This window comes from Opisthocomus hoazin, chromosome 3, assembly GCF_030867145.1.
Source record: "Opisthocomus hoazin isolate bOpiHoa1 chromosome 3, bOpiHoa1.hap1, whole genome shotgun sequence".
Lineage (NCBI taxonomy): Eukaryota > Metazoa > Chordata > Aves > Opisthocomiformes > Opisthocomidae > Opisthocomus > Opisthocomus hoazin.
In genome coordinates this window covers 57429798-57451753 of record NC_134416.1, presented here as the reverse complement: position 1 = coordinate 57451753, position 21956 = coordinate 57429798, and the positions used below count along the sequence as shown (strand labels likewise).

The 21956-nt window shown below is 37.6% G+C and overlaps 1 protein-coding gene across 9 annotated transcripts in view; it reads left to right on the top strand.

Annotated features, from left to right (window-relative positions):
* DLGAP1 (DLG associated protein 1) overlaps positions 1-21956 on the top strand; it is a 451293-nt gene that overhangs the window by 279892 nt on the left and 149445 nt on the right. The window contains exon 4 of one of the 9 annotated variants that reach the window (XM_075416413.1): positions 10395-10490. The exons of the other annotated variants lie outside the window; for them this stretch is intronic. The gene's annotated coding sequence lies outside the window, so the exon portion shown is untranslated. The remainder of the gene's footprint in view (positions 1-10394; positions 10491-21956) is intronic. 9 annotated transcript variants of the gene reach the window in all.

The window sequence follows — 21956 nt, the reverse complement described above, 5'->3', positions numbered from 1 at the left end:
AGTGCTAGAGCATAATCTACCTGAGGTGTATTTTTATGTGTATACATAGCCCATTTCTGAAATACTATAACATCAGACAAGTTGTGTATGTGAGAAAGTTCTACCATGTGTACAGCACATCCATATGTTCAAGACATAACTTTTCAGAGCTAGAATTGCATAGCTCTTTGTGTTCAAAACATTTGCATGTCATCTTCAAAAGTAACCCCTGGGGCTGAGGAACTGTGGAAAAGTAGTTGTTAAAACCTAAGTTTCACCGTGTTTTTTTCAGTCTTCAGTCAGAGCAAATACTGACAAGAATAGATAAGTGTCTTGCAAATTTTATATCCTTGTTGTAAAGTACAAAGGAGCTGACTTACATAATTTCCTAACGTCACCACTTTTTTTTAAGTAAGCAAAATAACATATTTTCACTAGCTTTGTTTGCAGAAATAGTGGGATTCTTTTGGTTGACATTTTCAAAGAATATTCAGAATGAGGAATATCTCCCAATAATGGAAAATATCAGTCTGTATGCACAGATGTGTGTTAACGTTATAAGCAACTGTAAAGAACTGCCAAATCAGGTATTTGGCAGTCTTTTTAATAAGTGGTGCCACTAGTCTCATATATGAAAAATATCATCATGATGCATATAGAGGTTTGGAAGCACCTGTTTGGCATGCTGGTATACTCAATCAAGTCAGTAAGTTCCTTAGCTCTGTGCAAGCCATGGCAGGTTGTACCCATGTCTAATTTCCTCAAGTTCAGTGGTTCTGTCAGCTCAGTGCTTGCCTGGTCAGATACTGCTAGAGCTAGGGCAATAAGTGGATGGATGGGAGGTGAAAAAGAAGCCCTCTGCTTACAGGTGCCTTTCACAAAAATGGAGCTTAAATCTGAAAGTTTTCCTGAACTTATAATTTTTAAATATACTTCAGAAGACTTACATTTACCTCTCTTCCAAGAGCAACAAGTACTTGTTGCAGAAAAATGTTTCTTCCACACTGCCATATTGGTTTCACCTTTGTGAAAAATGCTGCATTTAAGCCACGATATCTCTAAATTCTTTTAGTTTATAAAGGCATGTTTGAGTGTAGACAAGGATTGAAGGGAAAGTGGAAGCTCTGGCAAGATTTTGAATGCTGTGGGAACCTGCTATGTGCTGAAGTTGACAGTGTGGAACTGGAATTTGACTGTGTAATCTGATGATCCTCTTTGCAATACCAGAAAAAAAGTTATTAATGTATAGTATCACAATAAAGAACTTGAAACAGTCTGATAGAGCTTTAGAAAAAAAAACAAAAATAATGATTTGCCAGTTTATCTGGAGATTTGGATGCGTGTTTATAGAAATATTTGCATATTTGGCTCATACCATATTAAATATCATGTAGTTTCCCTCATATTAAGTACCTATATATAGCTGTGGGATCTGACAAAAATGACATCATGTGAAGTCTGAACTTGAATGTGTGTCTTTACCTCTGTATATATGAGTGCTTCATGAATGTCACCGCTGTGCAAATGAGGCGCAGCTGAGAGCACATTGCCTCGAGCTCTTCCCACAAGCAGTCTGCAAGTAACTGAAAAATTCAGCAACTTGCTGTTATCATCTGTCACAGTTCAGTTCTTCCTTTTTACTTGTTCCTCAGTTGCAACTGATAATGTCTGAAGATTTTTTCCTGTGGCACTACTGGTGCTGATGGCAACCCATAGGTCGTTCTGTGGTAGCTGTGAATCCTGCCCTCATCTGCTTTGCTGCATTTGAATTCTGATTTATGTGGGAGTGCTTAGGGTTTTAAAAAAAATAAATTACCCTCTTCTTGGGATGGGAGCTTGTTGGTGCCTATACTTTTAGGAGAAAGTAAAAAGGGAAGCCTGATTTATCCGAAGACCAGACATGAGTGTTGCCAATTTGAGTATAAAATCTGAAGGGCAGCATGGGCTTGCAAGAGTTGTTCTCTGGACTTGATATGAATTTGGCCAAAATGAGGAGAATCTGAAGCTGCAGCATGAGATGGTAAAGCAGAGGGCTTGGGTCTGCTGGCCCCTTCAATTTTAATCCATGGAATTCACTGAAACACTGAAAAAAATCCCCCAGAAGTTTGTAAGCTGAATATTTGTATTGACTTGGCCCTTGGGTTTTTTTTGTAAAACACTAACCTGGTTATAGGCATTATAAATATGCTTATGGAAGTCTGGCATTTTTCTGTGGGATAAAAACGTTAGTCAGTGTGGGTGTTGCAGCAGTTTACATGCAAACATAGTTTTCTCCAGTACCGTATGATGGTGAATAGATTTGTTTTTAGCCTAATCACATAACAATGATTCAAATATATTAGTGATATAAGTGTTCTGCAGTAAAAATGTTTTGTTGCCTCACTTGGTAGGAAGGATATGCTTCTTTTCGCTTTTGCTTTTACATAGACAAAGAATTTTTCCAATGAATTCCTTCCCAAAACCACATTAAATGCAATCTCCAGAAGTGGTAAAGGGTGAAAAGCAATTCTTTTTTCCTTTCTTCTTTTACATCTGACTTATTATATTGCAAATTCATTCTTATTGCACATTCCCGCTATTGAAATGCAGTAGTAAATTACAGGCAATGGCACATTTCACTGAACAAGTAGTCATAATCCAACAATATGTATCCTTTAAGAGCTGGTGCTTTTTTCGTGCTGTTCCTTGCAAAATACTAGCTGTCAATTCCTGTTAGCCTCCTACTAATGGGGACGGTCCCCTGTGTCAAGATTTGATTCACAGGAGGCCATATGGAGTTCCTAGTGATTGCATTGCTCCACTGCTCTTTGAATGTTGCTACGTCAAGGTTAGGAGGAGGACAGATGGGCAGCGAGGAATGCGATGAACAGTGTGTGAGAAACTGTGAATCATCATTTTTAGTCTGCATCCTGTCTGTAAATACCTAGGAGTCCCTTTGATATCTCTTAAGCCCATGAAGGAATCTGGTATTCTATAGATAATTTTGGATTCAAGACAGAAATGAGTTGAGCAATAAGTCCTTAGTAAAAATAAAAGCCTCCACAAAACAGAATAACGTACTTTAATGAATAATGAATAGCAATAAGCGAATGCTGAACCCATGTTTCATTTCATTCTTTTTATGTGTAGGTTATGGTGGTCTTGAATTAAGGATGAACTTGCAAGTTTCACCTTTATTCTGGTCACTGACAACTGTCCAGGGGAAAAAGACTATTTCCATTTCAGAATGCAGAATTTTCTGAAGCATTATCTAATACTTAGAAGACCAGTACTTCCAAATCAGATGGGTAAATGAATATTCATGAAGAGGATGAGTAAGAACACATGTGAATGTGTTTGTCTTGTCATGAATATGGCAAACAGATTTTTTCAAGAGAAAGTAATGCATAAACCACAAATATCTCTGCCTCATGGGAATACAGTATGTGTGTACATTCTTATACTGATACTTGTTAAGATGTTAGATGTTCAAGAGTATTCTCATAGTTCTTAGAAATTGCAATATCTGTAAAATTTCCAGTGTTTTGCAATTTGTCATGCATGGTGATATCACCTCAGACCCTCATGAAATTCACAGTGGCATCAGTGTCATGTTCTTTTGTAGGCTGACGACTTCATCCAATACACCTGAAGATTACTGTAAATGAACCTTAAAGAAGTTGGCAGTATAGTTCATGTTCATTCCAACACCTGGTTTCAGCAGTGGAGTTATTTGGAAGTACCATTGTTCTAAATGATAAAACTACGCACGAGAAGACAATGCTTAGCATAGCTAAGAACTGTTAGGAAAATATGTGTGTACAAAGTCAGAATTTTTAAAAGTGGTTGCTCAGTCTCTGCCAACAGTGTCTTGATATGACCTATTTAAACACACCTATTTTTGTGTACCTAGTCTGCAGTGATCTTTCCAATATTTCCTTGTGCAAGCAGTGACTAACTTGCATATGTAGGAACAAACAAGAGGGATGCAAAGACTCACCAGAACAGTTACCTTCCTATCATTAGTATTTTAAATCCTAACATTTATTTTCTGATTTGTACATAACAAAGAAAATGTTTCCAGATTATTTTTAAAGACATTTTACTTCAAATAATTTGTATTACATAAAGTTACTAATAGTTGTCATTACTGAATGATAATTTTAGCAAAAAATGTGATCAGTCTTGCAGAGTGCTGTACGTGGTGGTTTTTTGCTGAAGAGAAAGGCTATGTAGTGATGTGTAGTTTCTCTTTCTGTTCTTGCCTGAAGTTGTATGCTTAAAGTTTACAAGAGAGGAGAAATACTTAGAAGCACTCCTTAACTGAAATCTTACACAGATAATTGTTTTTTTCACTTACAGAACATTAAAGTATTAAGAAAAATACATTGATACCTGACATGAAGACTAATTGGCTTTAAAAATAAATTTTCTATATTAAGTGAAAAGACGTCTAATTACAGTATGTTGGGTAATGATGTTTTTGGCCTAGAAGATAGACCACAGTACTAGCTTGCCAGAAATAAACATTTCATATGTTTGTATTTACATTGCAACTAACAAGATTCTTTCCTCTGACACTCCTCTGGCTCATTGTTAATATTTAAAGTGTTCTTGATCAAATTGGTCCTGTATGCTGCCGGTGCAGGAGAGAATTCAATTGTTATGCCAAAAAATGGAAGGTAAACACTAGAAGAATATTTTAAGCACTGTATTCAGCTGTGAGTTTGACATGAACATTTTGTCCTCTATTTCACAAATATTTAATATTATGAATTTTATTTGCAAATGGGTTAATTTGCATTAGATTATTCAAGTTAGTATAATTAATCATGTGTATTTGCAGAATGATGGATGTATATGTTACCAGTATTTAAGTGACTATTTAACTTTTGTCCCATTTTATATTCTGCTTCTTGTTTGAAGTGGAACAAATATGCAGGTACATAATTGCCACGGTTATATCCATAGCATATTAGCTGAAAAACTTCCTAGATCTGAGAGTTGTAATATGGGTTATGTACTGGGATATAAATAACCAGATCAGCTTGAAAAGGAGGAACATTTTATATAATCATAGCTGTAGTTCATTCAGGGCTGATAAAAGTTAGCTACTTAGTCAACTGCAGTCTAGGATAGTATATTCTGGTTTTCTTAGTTTTGTCAATATACTACAAATTAGAACACTAAATTTCTGCTGGAATAATCTTCTGTAAGGAAAATATATGAAAATGTACTAAATGGCTCGGTCATTTTGCAACATAGACGATGGCACTGCAGACCGTACCGGAATCTGTTTCTAGAGAGACCAAAGTTAGGTCACATGTCATGCTGTTCACCCTCTGGTTTTTTGATGGCTTGGGCTTAATGTTTTTCTAAAGAAAATGAATCTTGAAATATCCATTTCCACCAGACTTGAAGTTTTCCAAATGACACAGAACATTTTTTCACAAACAGATCTGGGCAGTGTATATCTTCCACTAAAGCACTCTCGCCTGGGGAGGTCTTGGAGGGCAGGCTTTGCACCAATTGCTGTCATACAGCCTGCGTGAGTTGCAACAGAATGAAAATCCCTGGTAGTCTCATCTCTTGGAGGGATTTTGCAGAACTGTCACTCATGATCGTGCGACAGAAGGGAAGGGTATTCTGTTTCACACCTTAGTTCATGGTGTCAGAGGTGTAATCACAGGTCACATGAAGGGTTTTTCCGGGGAGGTACCACAGAACCTGATAGATGTGGAAGGCAGCAGTAGGCTTTTCCGTGGAAGCTCCCAAGAATTAGCCCTTCTTCCCTATGTCCGGGAGGCTACTTGTAGTGGAAATATTTTTTCCACTGACGCAAAGCTAGACTAGACGCACATGAACCATGTGCTTCGCTAATCTAGTCTAATGGCAGGAAGCCTAAACTATCCATATGCTCGCTGTGGTCTGGCATTGCAGAGGCATGCTGACAATTTGGTGGTGGGGACTGTTCCTGTGGGCGTCACTGAGACATTCCTGCTTCACTTCATCTCTTGGGTATCATATGATGTTCTGGGAAGCTGTGTACATTCTGTTTCTTCATGCCTCACAGAGAATGCCGTTGCTTACCCCAAACTCTAAGAAGTTACGAAATATGTACCACGAGGTGTAACTGACCAGGAGGTGAAACAGAAAAGGTGTTCTCTGGCTGGTAGTTTAATACTGCCAGCCAATTTCTTTGCTTATTATTATCTCCTCTGCCTCTAAGACAGCCAAGCTCTCTTAGCCATGGAACATTTCATGTTCCTCTCACTCCTCTTGATGTTTCTTATCATACTACATTATGTGTTCCCTTTCAACGAACATTACTGTTTAGAACCATAATGCTGCTTATGTGTCCCCGAGCGTGTACTTCTGAGGGCATATCCCCTTAAAGCAAGGGGAAGTTAGCTGTGTGCTGAAGCTATCTGTGGAAGCAAAGAGAAGAGTAATATCCCTTATGTCGTAACAGAAAAAAATATTGCCTGTGGAGTTCATTTAGGACTGCAACTAGCTTGAGAAGAAGTCATATCATGAAGTGTTTAACAAAAAATATTCAGTTACTGACAGTTAGAAACTCATTTGCCAAATAGTCTGGCTTCACAAAGGGCATCTACTTGATCATTAGAAGAGCTTTAAAACAGGGGCCTTAGGTTAAGTTCATCTCTGAATGTTCCTGCCATGTTGTCACTTTCCAGGTAATTTTCATCCGTGACATCTAGGGTTTAGCCACACTATTCATGACCAATGGCATGAAAATTGGCAGCTTAGGGAAAGAAAAATACCTTTGTTATTCAGTGCATTTTTAAGAAAACTGCTTTGCATTCTTGCCCTCATCCTGTTTTCTCACCGCAACCAGTGTTGAGGAAAAACAACATGAACAATTGCCAAGGACTTCAGGCCATGGAAGAATGGTGATCACAAAGCCTGGTAACAACAGATGTTTATTGGCCTGGTGAGAAGGAGTAGGCAGAAACCTGTGATTATCTAGTCTAAGACTCCCACAGGTTGCCTGTTGAGAGTGTGTGCAGCCCCACCTGACTAACCAGAGCAGGGTACCGCAGCAAACCTGTCCCCTTGATAAACGGATGGCATAGCCTCGAGGAGGAGGACCCGGGTTGTGCTGTGAAACACAGGCATCGCCCAGGACACCATCACTTGAGTCTGATCCCAGCTAAAGAATATTTCAACCTGCAGAACTTCTCATTTAGGCTGAGATTTAAAATGTGTGGAACAAGGATTAATAAATTTTTACAGTTTGTTTTTCCCGGTGCCATGGATTTTTTTAGCTTCTTATGAGTGAGCTGGCATTGAAGGTATAAAGGACTGCTTTGTTTTGTTACCTGCCTGACTGCGGGACAACCAGACTTGCTATAATAATTAAGCTTTTTTCAGGTTAATAGAAGTTCTCTATTAGTACTATTTTGGACTCAGAGCATTCATTAAAAAATCTTCACTGCTGAATTTAAATCCATAAAACATCCCACTACACCACACTTGAGTTTCTTGAGCTTTTGTCTATGACAAAAAGGAACCGTCAAGAAAAGGAGACAGAAATAATGTTTTTTTCAATTGTCACATTAAACTCAAATTCTGTATTTTTCATTCTGTCTAGTTACTTTCACAAGAATGCCGCATGTGTCCAACTTAGATGTAAAGCAGCAGAACAAATTAATATTAAATTGACTGCTTCATCTTTTCGACTAGTAGGTAGTGGAATCCTTGTATGTCGCCATCATTATGTTGAAAAAAATTAATTCTTATACACTTCATTTTCATTACCTTTCCCAATCCAGACTCTCAAATAGTGTTAAAATACCTGGGAAATTAATTTTTTTTCTCAAAGAATTTTTTACCTGCTTGGACGTTGTGTAAAAAATGGGATGGTCTTTTACTTGGATATTAATAGATCTTAAGCCTTTCAAAAGTCTAGAAGATAAAAATATTAAAGGTGCTGACACTAATATGTTGATTGTCATAACATAAAGCAGGTAGCTGTGTGAGTAAAGCATGGCTGCCTTGACTGGGTAATGTGACTTTCTGTAGCTTTGGGTGTGTCAACTGACTGCACAGTTAATTGAATGGTGATAGTGTTTTTCTTACTTTATGTGTATCTTTAGTCTTTTTCTGTATCATTTTTTTGGCAGCTGCAGTCAGACTGTTTTCTTTAACTGAAGTATTCAGACACAGGAATAAAAAGTTATGAGAAGTGAACTTGTAAATGTTCAGACCTGGTGTAAGTTCCCATTTTTCTGTGAGACCTGTAGAAGTGTAATCATCTTTACAGACACTGTGGCTGCCTCAGTCAGATTTGAGTTCAAACTTTTATGAGAAAATGGCAGATGTAGTTGCACTTTCAGTCAAAATAGTCACACAGCTCTGCAAAACTAAAGAGGAAAAATGTTATTTTGCACGGTTCCCAGTGATGTGAGAATTAACAGAGGACAAGTCAACCTGAGCACAGGGAGGAAACTTCCCAGATCTGTTGTAAGAGTGCAGTACAATAGGAGATGCTCAGTCAGCTCAGAGGATTCAAATTGCGGGACCAAAGAAAACAAATTAACTGGCCACATCTGAGCCTGACAGCTGTTCCGGTGTCAGGCAAATCTTAAGGGCTGATTGCAGGAAACATGAGGAGGGATTGATCCATGGGCTCCTTGGCTTTCACAGGTTCCCAAACAACCAATGTTTTCTAAAGGAAAAAGAAGGGAGAACTTCGAGGATGCATGATGCCTTCTGTGCCTTTTGCTCTGCATCTCTGATCTTCGAATGCCACCATTTCCGACACCGTGAATCCTGGAAAGGTCTTGTCTCTGGATTATGTCCCTGGTGCATTTTAGCACTGGAGCCCAGGTCCAAAGATAGCAGATTCTTTCATGTCTAAGTAGATTCAGGCTCCTTTTATGGTTCTTCCCACCATCAAGAAATAAGTGGGATTTGTTTCTTTTCACCAAAACTTTCAGAGGTTGTACAAATCATGTATTTTAGTCCCTGTCAGTTTAAATTTGAAGTAGGGCGGCAGGGCAGGAGATAGGGCGGTGGGTGGAAGGATGGACATGAGTGCACAGATAGAGGGATTGTATAAACCTGATTATGACAGAAAACGTGGCAAGTAATGCTCAACAGATCATTTTTATTGTTGTCAGCCATCTCTCCCATTGACTTCAAAGATGCACTGTAATTGTCTGAACTCACATGCTTAACGTCTCTATTAAGACCATAAAAACTTCCCTTTACATCACAGTGTTACGAAGCTAAACCAATGTTAAGAGATTTAGCAGGCTTGGCATTTTTTTCCCTATTCACTTCGTGTAAGAGAGATCACAGACCTCTTCATGCTGTTTCCAGGGTTTTATTCTGAAGTTTCTCTACATATGTCCTTGACCCGCCAGTCTCCTTCCATTCAGGAGAAGAGAGGAATGAGTTTTTAGGACTATGCAAGGCTCTTCTGAACACAGTTTTATAATCAGCCAATAAAATACTTATCATAAAAAAAAAGAATAGGATCATCACTTTTCAGCATTCTACGTATTCACTCATGTGAAGAATAACAGTGTTTGCCGGATAGACTTGCATGCACTTCTTTGGTGTGTTTTCAGTGAGTCGGTGGAGTATATGTGTTTTGTTTTGTCTTCTGTTTCACACTGCTCTACAAAAACTTGTTATGGAAGACAGTGAAATAAAATGATGGGCCTCCCTGTCATCTCACTTTAACCACATTTGTTCTTAAACTTGAAATAAAATAGAAGGAAGAGACTGGATAAAAGAAATATATATCCCGATATTGTTGGAGCCCACCTTATTCCATATAGCTGTTCTGGGACAGAAACAAAGGAATTCAAAATGCAAATGGCCAAACTCTCTGTGGCTGTGGAGTGTTGCAGATCCCAGGACTCTGCCCATTTATAACACAAGATTCAACCTGTGTCTTTATTCTCTTGTGTTCTGCATCTGGTTTACCTTCTTTAATTGAAATAATAATGAGGGATTTTATAACACCTTGCAGAACTAAATTGTACCCTAAATACTCATTGGCTAGGCATTCTTTAAATAGGTACAGAATATCAATGTATAAACATTATAGTTGGAATAAAAAGAATACCATTAGTTCACTAGTATATTTTAAGCAGCTGACACCTGTAAGCTAAAAAAAGTAATCTATTTACCTTTGTAAAAAATATTTTTATTTATTTTTGAATAAGTTTCAAGCTCAATTTCAAATGGATAGTTACTGAAACCAGTGTCCTTCATTTATCCACTGGAAAGTATGGCTACAGAAACCATACATTTCTGAAAGCAAGCACCCATGTTATCCAAAATTCCTTCCTTGGATCTTCTCTGCAGTGCCTTAAATAATACACTCTGAAAATAAACTGAATATTACAGTTGCAGTAGTGCAAGTTTTCTAACAATGATGTTTCCCATTTCTTTGCTAGTGCTCACATGCATTGCTGTTTCAGCAGCAGTTAGCCTGACTGTCAGAGTCGATAATCACTAGATCTGGCTTTACTGCGAACTTCCCAAGAAAGACGGTAAACATGAAATTTTATATCAGCTAATCTTTTATGGGGATAATGTGTTTTGTTTCCTTTTCTCCATGTAGTACTGGTTTAACCCTGGTAAACAGTAGTGGCTGAAAGTAAAATTATTTTACTTGAACACGGGGTACGATTCTGAGTTGTATTTGTGAAAATACAGGTTAATGTGACTGTTCTCAAGAGAAGTGTTTTCTAATTATTGGTGTAATGTGAATCTGTCTTTCTGTATGAGCATGAATTCAAGTATTTGAAAATTGTTGCCTTAAATTAACACTCCAAATCTAAACAAGAAGAAATTCTGTTGTGTGAATTGAAGACATCTGTGAATAAGTATCTCGTATGTTGTATTTTGTACTGTGTTTACAGTCCAAACTACGATTTTCATGGGGAAAAGCAGGAAAAGACCCAAGACCTGCTATGACATGTTTACTGGACGTTTTCAGTTAAGTTCTCTGTAAACCAAGGAATTCACAAGAATGAATCTGTATTTACTGATAGAGCATAACAACATATCTGGAACATATCATACAACATATCATAGCAACATATCATACAACATATCATACAACATATCATAGCAGCATATCTGACAAGAATTGTATTTTATGAAGTAGCCAAAGGCTGGATGGGAGGCAGCTTCAGGAGTTTCTAAAAGCCTGAAAATCTGCCTTGAAATGTGATTGAAGTAACCCTGTCAATTTAGTTTATGTCAGAGAAGGCGTAGTTCTGTGTTACAGCAGCATGAGGGAACATGGTTCATGTTAAGGTCTTCTGAAAAGGTCTAATCAAAAAACTCCAGAGCTATTAGCTGGGAGTGGATACCAGACGCATTTAGATGCAGCTATGTATCAGTGGCTAATTGCCAAAACAATTTGCTTGGAAATGTGGCAGATGCTGTTACTTCATATCTTTAAAATTGGAATGACTATCTCTCTACAAGGTGTACTCTATGTCAACAAAAAATTGCAGCTCCGCAGTAGCATTTATGGATGGTTTTTATAAGCCTCATGTTACGTAGGAGGACAAACAGTGTAGCGACCACAGCTTCTCCTGAGCTTGAACAATAATGCTGCCATTTAACATGTAATGGACCTCATGTTATGAAAGGAAAGATCAGATTTCTATTCAATAGCTAAGATGTAATAAAGTGAAAAGGCTGCGTGTTTTTCATTCAGGTTTAAGGGAGTATGGCTTTTTAGTACACAAATTAAAGTAGATTGTATGAATCCACTCTTCTTTCATGCTGAAATGAAATTAAATTAGGAGGATGTTCTGCATATATCACCAGTTTGATATATAGAGTAGTCTGCTTATGGTGTTTCTCTTTTAAAGAGCCATTTTCCTGAAGTGTTTTCAATGCTGTGGAAATATTTAATGCACACTTACGTATTAACTCTGCAAGCAAATTTTACAGAATATTAGAGCTTGATTTAATTTAAAATAATTTAATTAATAATAATTTTTTAAAAATACTCATGACAAGATGCTTTGCACTAGAACCTAGATATAAATCATTTCACCTTAAAGTGTATGATATTCCAGTATATGTACATTTTATCATTTGCCATTGACTATAAAATAAACTTCAGGAGCTCCTTGAAGTGTATTTCACTTACGGTAGTACTACGCAATGAAATGATGGCTTACTAATACCATTCTCTTCTACAGTGTATTATTAATGGTTTTGAAACTGTACCTGCTAAATATTACAGAAAATACTTCTTCTTTATTATTACTTTAAACTAGCAAGTATTAAAAACAGAGATTATGTTAATTCCATTCACTTTCATTATATTCATGCGGGTTTCACTCAGGAGTAATACCATTGAGATCAACGAAGTTCTATCAGTTGGGCATTGCTAGAAATAGTAACACACAAAAAAAGAGTTAAGCTCATACTTCCTTTTCCTTTTTTTCATTTAGTGCTTTCTCTTCCACTCTCCCTCCCACACTTTGATTTTCCTGTTTCAATGAATACTCCTTAATACAGGGAAGTTCAAGTGAAATGGAAATATTCTTTACTATGTTTTACTTGATTTTGACTTCTTGGCTCTCTCTATAAATAAAGAAAAGTTTTAACTCTGTCCTTTATTATTGTGTTTAATGTCAGCAGTGTGTGCCGTTCTGTCATGGCTAGTACAAAATAACAGAATCAGGTGCTTTGGTATTCCCTCTGAGCCCCCAGGAGTGAAACATGCAGTGTACAAATGCCTAATGCGCTGATGAAGTCAAGCAGCCTTCAACAGTAGGATGTTCATTTACTATTTTGTGTATCTCAGCACAGTGATTTGTGATGAGCTTCTGTACAGAGTGTATATAATTGAATGAAGCCTCAAAGCAGAAGCTGAGATGTGTCCTCCACTTGAGGGAACATGCTCTTGGAAGGGATGCAGCCATTACCCTGTGCCTGCTTGGGGAAGAGCATTTTGCCCACAGACTTTCTCTTCTGCTCTTACTTTTGCTGTCACGTTGTATTCTGTGAGGTCCTGGATAAACTTAAGTAGCTTTTTGAAAGTACCGGTAATGTTTTCAGGCATTCTTTATAAATTAAGATTATTTTTTCTGCATCTGGGTCGGGGCAACCCCCGCTATCAATACAGGCTGGGGGATGAAGGGCTTGAGAGCAGCCCTGCTGAGAAGGACTTGGGGGTACTGGTGAATGAAAAGCTGGACATTAGCCACTAATGTGCGCTTGCAGCCCAGAAGGCCAACCGTGTCCTGAGCTACATCAAGAGAAGCGTGGCCAGCAGGTCAAGGGAGGGGATTCTGCCCCTGTGCTCTGGTGAGACCCCACCTGGAGTCCTGCATCCAGCTCTGGAGACCCCAGCAGAAGACAGACAAGGAGCTGTTGGAGCGGGTCCAGAGGAGGGCCACAAAAATGATCAGAGGAATGGAGCATCTCTCCTGTGAATAAAGGCTGAGAGAGTTGAGGCAGTTCAGCCAGGAGAAGAGAAGGCTGTGAGGAGACCTTATAACCTGAAGGGGGCCTATAGGAAAGATGGGGAAAATATTTTCAGCAGGGCTAGTTGCAGTAGGAGAAAAAGCAATGGCTTTAAACTAAGGGTGGGTAGATTTAGACTAGATTTAAGGAAGAAATTTTTTACCATGAGGGTGGTGAAACACTGGCACAGGGTGCCCAGAGAGGTAGTGGAGGCCCCATCCCTGGACACATTCCAGTCTGGGTTGGATGGGGCTCTGAGCAATCTGGTCTGGTGGAAGATGTCCCTGCTCACTGCAGGGGCGTTGTGCTAGATGACCTCTAAAGGTCCTTTCCAACCCGAAGCATTCTGTAATGCTATGACTTCCCAGTTTGCCATAGCTCACAAATATTTTTCACAGAGTTCTGTGAAAAATGGTCTACTTTCAAAATGATTGCTATTTCAGTTTCTTCATAACTAGAGCTACACGGAAATTTTTTTTAGTAAATGTTTTCCTCTGAAAAGAAGATTTTTCTGTTTCTTATTATTTTTATGCCAGGAGAGGTGAAAGGAGACAAGCTGATTGGAGCAAGTGGGTTAAGACTTCCACCAAATCTAACTCAATTTCATAGCATTGCTATAAAACCAGAAGCTATTTCCATTCCATCTACTATGTGACAACAAATATAGATCAGTTACTATAGCCATCAAAGATAATGTGGTTAAAGTTCTTTAACTGCATTTATATACCATAGTATATATATGAGGGTTTGGTTCAGGTTTTAGTTGTTTTTTTTAAAAAAAACTCAAACTCAGGAAGTTCAGTGTTACAGCCTTGTTTTAGGGAACAGTTACAACAGTCCTGTTATTCTCTGCCTTTTAATCAGACGTTTCATATACAATGCCAAACCAAGATTATGCTTGCTGTTTTATAGTTTTAGATTGAGCTGGAAGGAACATGTCTTTTCCTACTCCCTCAGTGAAGAAACGTAGCTTGGGCACACAGGACCTGTAACATATCCGTGACCAGGCAGAGCAATCATAGTGGTGACATTTGTTGATACAGTCAAAGCTCCATAACACAAATGTGACTATGAAGTGAATTTTCCAGGAAGTTCTTACTGGTAGTTGCATTATGGCACATTTTCACTGAGGCTTTGCAGGTTTTTTTTCTTTCTGATGGGCTATTGGGTGTAGTATATGGGCTGTTCAGCTGTGAAGCTGAATAAGCTCTATAGCGTTATTCTGTTAAAACTAATATCTTCACAGCTCTTACCCTTGGTCTTCACAGAGCTCCTGTAAGGTTTCCATTAAGTTTCTCCATTAAAACACTTGTAAATTTCTTTCTCCATTTTCACTAGTTACTGGGGCTGGCAACAGATTTTCAGGGGTGACACCGTTCGAATAGAGCTACCAATTGATAGCCAAGATGGGAGACCATCTGCAAGCATAGAGACTCTGATGCTTCTATGTTTTTGTAGCATTCACTTTTTCTTGGATTAAAAGATCACAGTGTACTTGGAAGAACATTTTTCAAGGAAATCAATCTCTATTTCTGCTAAATGAGGTCAAGGTCTGTGAGTAAGACTGGAACTGTAGAAGGAGTCTCATAAAAGTATGTTTCATTAAAATGAGTTGAGTGATTTTTTTTGTGGAGAAATAAATAGTTAACATGTTTATCTTAACTTCTAGATAGTAAGGAATAAAAAGCTTAGAGCCCATTTGAGTGATGAGAATTGCTGGTCAAGACCAGCAACATCATATAATCACACTGTCACTGCAATAAAGGGTATAGATTCTCTGGTGTAGTGTGCCTTGAGAGGACTGTAGTGCACAGGACTAAGAAAAGCCAGTTGCCTGGCTTGACAGTGAATATTGTCATTTCAAGATATGTGTGGAAAAGCTCTGGAGATCATGAAAACCTGTAGCTCAGGCAATAATACAACTGTGATTCCTGTCACAAAAATGCCATGCTACAGAATTGCAGAGCACTTAAAAAAATGGTTAAAAAATGAGTTAGTGAGCCATGCAGCCAAGGATTGTGTAATGTTGGTGCAAGGTCTGACTTGGGTTAGCATCTTCTATTATACCACTGTCAAATAGTCACTAGACGCTGTAGTGGCTCTTTTGCTTGGTCACATTAGTGTCCTAGCAATGAGGATCAAGTGCTGCTTTTAGTACAGGGATGTCAATTTTCACTTCGTGACCGCATTACTTCGCATGAAATTACTTGACTTTCACAGGGAAAGGACATTGCACACATTGAATGTGGGTTTTATCTGCTCATCATCTCATTCCTACTAGAAAAATAAGCCTTTGACATTCATAACTGACTGGCTTGCAGGAATCTGTATACATACCTGAGATTTTCATGTGTGTATTAGTCATTTAATGCTGTATGATTTATGCCACTATGATAGCCCCTCTATTATTATGAGATGTCAGTGCTGTAGGAACGTGTGGCCTGTCCATCACTCTTGCTTCCTTTTGTAATCGTGAGATAATATAAGCAATCTAAATCACATTGATTATCTGTAATTGCTAGAAAGTAGTGACTGTAATCCTTGCATTTTACAAAATCCGCTGTGAGGAAAGCAAGCAAAAGATCTCTAGAATCACAAAGTTAGGTGTGGCAGTAGAGTACCTAGAAGAGAGCAACGCAGGTAATTATGTGTTAACCTCATTCCAAATTTTGGAATATCTTCCTTTCATCCACTTTCGCTGTTCCCCCAGCCCAAACAGCTTTCTGGAAACCCATTGTAAGTACTGGTAAAATAAACCATTAAGGTCATAAAGTTTATCATCCTACAGAATGAGAAGGATAAAATGCAACTTCTAAGATTTTATATGAGGTGCATGCTTCAATACTGCCTATGTGACATTTATCAAATGATTCCATTTAATGTGTTATCTTACATGCATGTTATATAGACATAAGCTTCTGGTTGTTTTCTTTCTGGGAGAAGAAAATGTTAATTTGCAGTTCTGAATTTGCAGTGGAATTCACAACAGGCTCTCCAACCGATGTGCTGTACCTTATCGAGTCAGAGACTCTGTGTCCCACACTGCAGAAAAGGCATGAGCAGCCTAATTAAACAGTAGATTATTACTCACTCATGCAGATCAGAATTTTTTAAAAGTTGACTGTTAATTGTGTGTGCAAATGAGGAGGGTGGAAGAGCAGATGATTACAGTTTAGTATTTCTATTTGTAGAGCCAAGATTTTTGCACGCAATCCTGCCTATTGCCAGTCACACTCCTAACAGGATCGAAAAAAAGAGACTCTGTGTGTCAAAATTTTGCTGACATATTACTGCTAGAATTCTTTCAGACCTTGTAATGTATTTAGATATGACTCAGAGATTGATTATGTGTTAGGTTACTTTAGAGACTACAGTTTTAGTGACACTCCTAGTAAAGAACCGACTTGCTATTAGCCACAGGGATGAAGAAAAGAAATCCAAATCCAAACCTTCAAAGCACATGCTACGCTGGTACTGACCACCACAGTTGCTCTCCAGAAGCACATGCATGAAAATAGTCATCAGAAGTAAATGTGAAACTTGTCACCACAAGTATATGCAAACTAAAGATTGCTGGATGCAGACAGAAAGAAAAAACATCCTTTATATGACATGGTTGGTGGGATGCCTCTCGTTTTTTCTGTATGCATACCAGTCACAAGGGACTCCTCACAGATCAGCCAGAGTTTAATTACATTTTTCCCCAATTACTGCCACTTATTGATCTGCCTGTGAACTTGGAATGAGTTTGTGTTACTAGCCAAAACATTTCTCTGTATGACTCCCTGTCCGTTGTTCAAGATTAAAATATGTTGTAGGTATCGCTTGCCTGGTGTGATTGCTGACATGGAAGCAAAAGCCAGATGTTCTTTTGAGAGTTTTACCCAAGGCACAGTATCTTTCATATTACATGCCAAAATGGATTAGGAAGATAATTTGAGACCTCATTTTCTTCTGAACACCTTCAATAAAACATGTGGATAGATGCATTTTAGAATATGTATGCTTTTATTGATGTCTAGATTTTCATTATGTAACGTAACAGAAAGGCTACACAGAATGACTGTAAAATATCAAGACCTTTGGTATAAAGCATTGTGCTGCATGAGGAGCGTGTAGAAGTTTGATTCTCAGCATGAATGTGTCTTCCATGTGTTTGTAAAAGTCTGAGAATCAGGGAAAGGAATTTCACTGGGAACATCTCACAGCATGTGAGAAAATAAACAATAAATAAATAAAATGCTGAGAATCTTTGGGGTTCAATATGGAAATGAGAACCTCTGTTTGTTTACCATAGAGCATAAAATGGGAGCACAACTACAAACAGTACTGCTAAAAAGCAGAATTTATGTCCTCTTACTTCAAACAGTAACCCAGCATTTCTTTGAAAAGAGTGCTGTGATCTGAGGTAGAAATACCAATAAGGTCCAGATATGTGTTTTAATTGGCACCCATGACTAAATGCTTTCCTGACTCAGAGCTGTACGTACATGACATTATGTGTTTACACTGCCTTCCAGCAGTGCTTCAGTTTCTGGACCTGGCACAAAACTGAGGATTCAGAAGCATCCTCTAACTCACTGACTGCTGTCTTAGAAGAACCACGTTCACCAAAAAAAAAAAAATCCAATCTCTCTCACTCCTTAGTTTCTGAACACACAAGGACAGTAGACTTAAGGTGCTGTGGACCTGATGATGCTTAATTAGGGTGTCTCTGTTGGCATTAGGGCTAGGGCTGGCTGTTAGGGTGTCTCTGTTGGTAACTACACATAATATAGTTGCATTGCCTTCTTTCTGTATGTTGCTAATACAAATTGCAAGAGCATGTTTATCTGTTTCTCATATATAACTTGCCTGCACGTTTTTGTAGTTAAGCTACACACGTTGACATAGATATCACTGCCATTCTGTCAGTTATCTTAGAAGTTACTGACCTTACATTTTACATTGTGTATTATATTGTGCATATGGCAGTTTGCATTGCTCTGAATCTTGAACTGCTACAACATAATCAGATAACTGAAAAAAGAGAAAATTATGAATGTTGACTCTTCACACTGATCCTATAAAATATATTTCAGTTATGAAGTTTTGTAAGTCGCTAATGGCCATACACTATTTTTACTGTATTAGTCATTCAGAGTTATTAATGGTCCGTTTTCTACTACTTGCCACATTCTCCTGTGTTATCTACTTTCTCTATACCTATGTATGCATTGTTGTAGTGAAAGCATTTGTTACCAGATTATTTTTCACAGCTTCCTGTAGAAATGTCAGAAACATATTTCTGCAGTCTCGTGAGATAAAATAGGATGGGCTGTGTGACATATCAGTATATCCTTTATAAGAGAGAAGTTTTTGCATATATCTAAGGGAAAGAATGTGTTTCTTGAATACATGTTTTGTGAATGAATTAATATAGTTAAAATTTGCAAAAGTATAGGTAATTTATGCAGTCAGGTTTTGTTATTTTGCATGCATTTTGACTTTAATTACATAAGAATTAATTACGCATTTTTCTAGCCACTAAGTTATTCCAGCAAATACTTGTCCATTAAGGACACCGTGCTAGTAGCAAGGATGTATATATTCATATCCTTCTTAACTAGGGCATCCTCAAGAAAACAAAAGCAAATGTGACATGAATGTTGAAAGTAATAATAATTCTTCAGCCTTACAATGCTGTATCTATTTAACGTCCTATTTATTCCTATGCCATTAAGTAGGTTTGGTTTGCTGTCCATAGAATTGCTGTTTCCACTGTTCATTAAGACACAATATGTTCATCAATTATCTTGCCTTATTTCATGAGTAATTAAATGTTCCTATTTTGGCCAAAAAATAACAATACAATAAAAATCTTAATTGGCTTCCTGTCAGCTATTAATGGCATGATCAGATAGCCCTGTCTCCAGCTGTTAATTGCACTAAACATTTGATAGATATGTTCATCCAACACAATTATAGAAAATTATGCATATTTGTTGAAAAATACTGATGGAATCAGAGACTGCATGGTGGTTTTTTCCTAGATGTATATTCACATCTTAACATATTAAAGCAGGATTGAGGTGTGAGAGTGATTTAGGAATTGTGTTAGGTTTTCTTCTGTGCAGAAGAATGATCCGTGAAATATTTAGGAAAATCACCACTCCTTTCTTCAATGCAGATCGTATTCTACTTATTCTTTCCTTCCTGGAAGGTGCACTATGGTACATTCTATTTTTTTTCTAATTCATTACACTAAATGCTGTAGCAGCAGTAGCATAGTTAAGGTAAAATGAAGCTACATTCTAGTTAATACTCTTAGGTTTTTATCACAATTGACACACGATAAAATAAATGTTTTCAATGCTGTTGCAGCAGAAAAAAACTCTTATAACACATACCCAGTCTAAGAGTTGGGAATGAACAATTTTTACTCTGAATTTTAATTTCTCCCAGGTTTTGAAGCCTTTAATATCACTCCTTTTTGTTACACAGGTTGCTTGCTCCCTTCTGGTTTTGCCTTGGTTTTTTTATCACTTTCTCATCTTCTTTTTTCCCCCTCTTTTAGATCTGCTGCTGTTGCTGCAAAACTTTACCCTCCTTTTTTTGTAACTCTATGATCTTTTGCTTTCACAAATGTATTTTCTCTGTTATTCTCTGTATCTGTTCATCTGATTCCTCTTGGACAGATCATCCTACCTATTTTCTGCTTTTTTCTCCAGTACTTCCTTATGGAAGATTCATTGACAGCTCAGACTCAAAATGGGTGTAGAACTGAATGTTATCTTTTCTCCTAAACATTTCCACCATCCTACTTGCCATCCAAGCTCATACAGCAGTGCTTAGCCAGTCTTCCTCCACAATTTATAGAGAGCTTGTACCGTTCTCTCAATACGGGCAAATGTCACTTTTCATAAGCTTTTTCACTTTTTAAGACTTATTGCACATCCTCCTTAACATCCATACCAACAGTCCATCCAAAACACAGCTGGTAACACTGCTGCACTCATTGCTCAAACTGTACTTAAATCTTTTAAGCTCATCTTTATCTTCAAGATGTTCCACAGTGTTCTGTCCCATCCTACAAATCAGATCAAGTGTTTCCTCATCCCAGACATTCTCATCTATCAATATATTATGACTACATATTTTTAATCATTCCGTGACATCCCCCATGCCTGTCATGACTTCAGTATTCTGTAAATTATCTGTCATTTCTGTTCTTTGTCTACATATACTATTTATCCACAGTAGACAAAAATGCAAAATTCATAGCCATTCAGGTAATGAAAAAATGGAAATAAATCACTGGTTCTGGGCAAGTCCCACTTTACTGTACTTCTCCATGTCTTTCTCATATTTTGGGGGCCAGGTTTTACTATTTTTATCTTATATAGTGCACTAGTCTATTGTTAGCCCTAAGATAATTTATCAATCATCTTGAGGAGAGTTGCATGATTGTAAATGGATTTAAAGAAAAATTAACTGGCTGAGGCATTGTTTTCACAAGCCTTCAAATGTGAAAGGTATTCATAGATACCAGAGATTGGAAGATTTTTATACCATAATGATATCCTTTAGATACAGGTATTCTTCTTGATGAGATATTCTTGGTCAGGACACCTTTTCAATGATCCAAGTAATGGATATACTACTACATCCCTTTGGATCTTTCTGTATTACACATTCTAATAGATCACATTTTTAAAGGAGGTAGGGAAGTAAAATAATCTTTAGAAGTGCCAAGGATTGTCACTACAGTATAACTGACAAGTCCAGCTCTCTGAATATATTATTTTTATGCTTTTCAAAGTACCTTTGGGCATTCTCCTCTTCAGGTAAGCCAGTGAACTCATCCATTTGGAATATTTCAAGTGCCTTTTGTGGTATCTTGAAAACTCTGTTTTTGGAATTCAGGATCTCCTGAGAAAGAACATTTTCTGCATTGCAGGGATCCATTGAGGAGGAGTGAAATGCAGGACATCCCCACTAGCTTTGAAGCATATTGAAAAAAAACTCTTTAGCTCAGCACAGATTCATAAGAAAATGTAAAATATGTTCTGAAGAAATACAGAGCATGCTTTTGCAGACTGACATTAAGTTAATGCTATTTTAGAAAACTTCATTGTTGCCAATTTGCCAGTAGGCACGATGTCTACAACCTGTTAAAACATGAACTTTATCTGCAAGAACACTGGAGGAACATAGTGGAAAACTCTTTGCTATGCATGTCTATCCATACTTCAAGAAAGATCTCAAGAATGACATTTCCAAAAGTATGATGTGATTAGCCATGCTGGAAAGAAATAAAGTAGCTGAGTGACTCCATTTCGGTTGTGTGCGCTATAAGAGGACATCCTCTAAGGAGTCTTCTGCTCATCAGATATTTTGCCACATGTGAAACCCCGTAATTCATACATTAGTAGCTCAGAGATTGCAGTAGCAGTTTCATCCAAACTTTTGCTGGTTGTGAGAGCTGAAATGAGGACATCTGCTTCAGAGTGGTTAATATATCACTTGTGAGGAAGAAT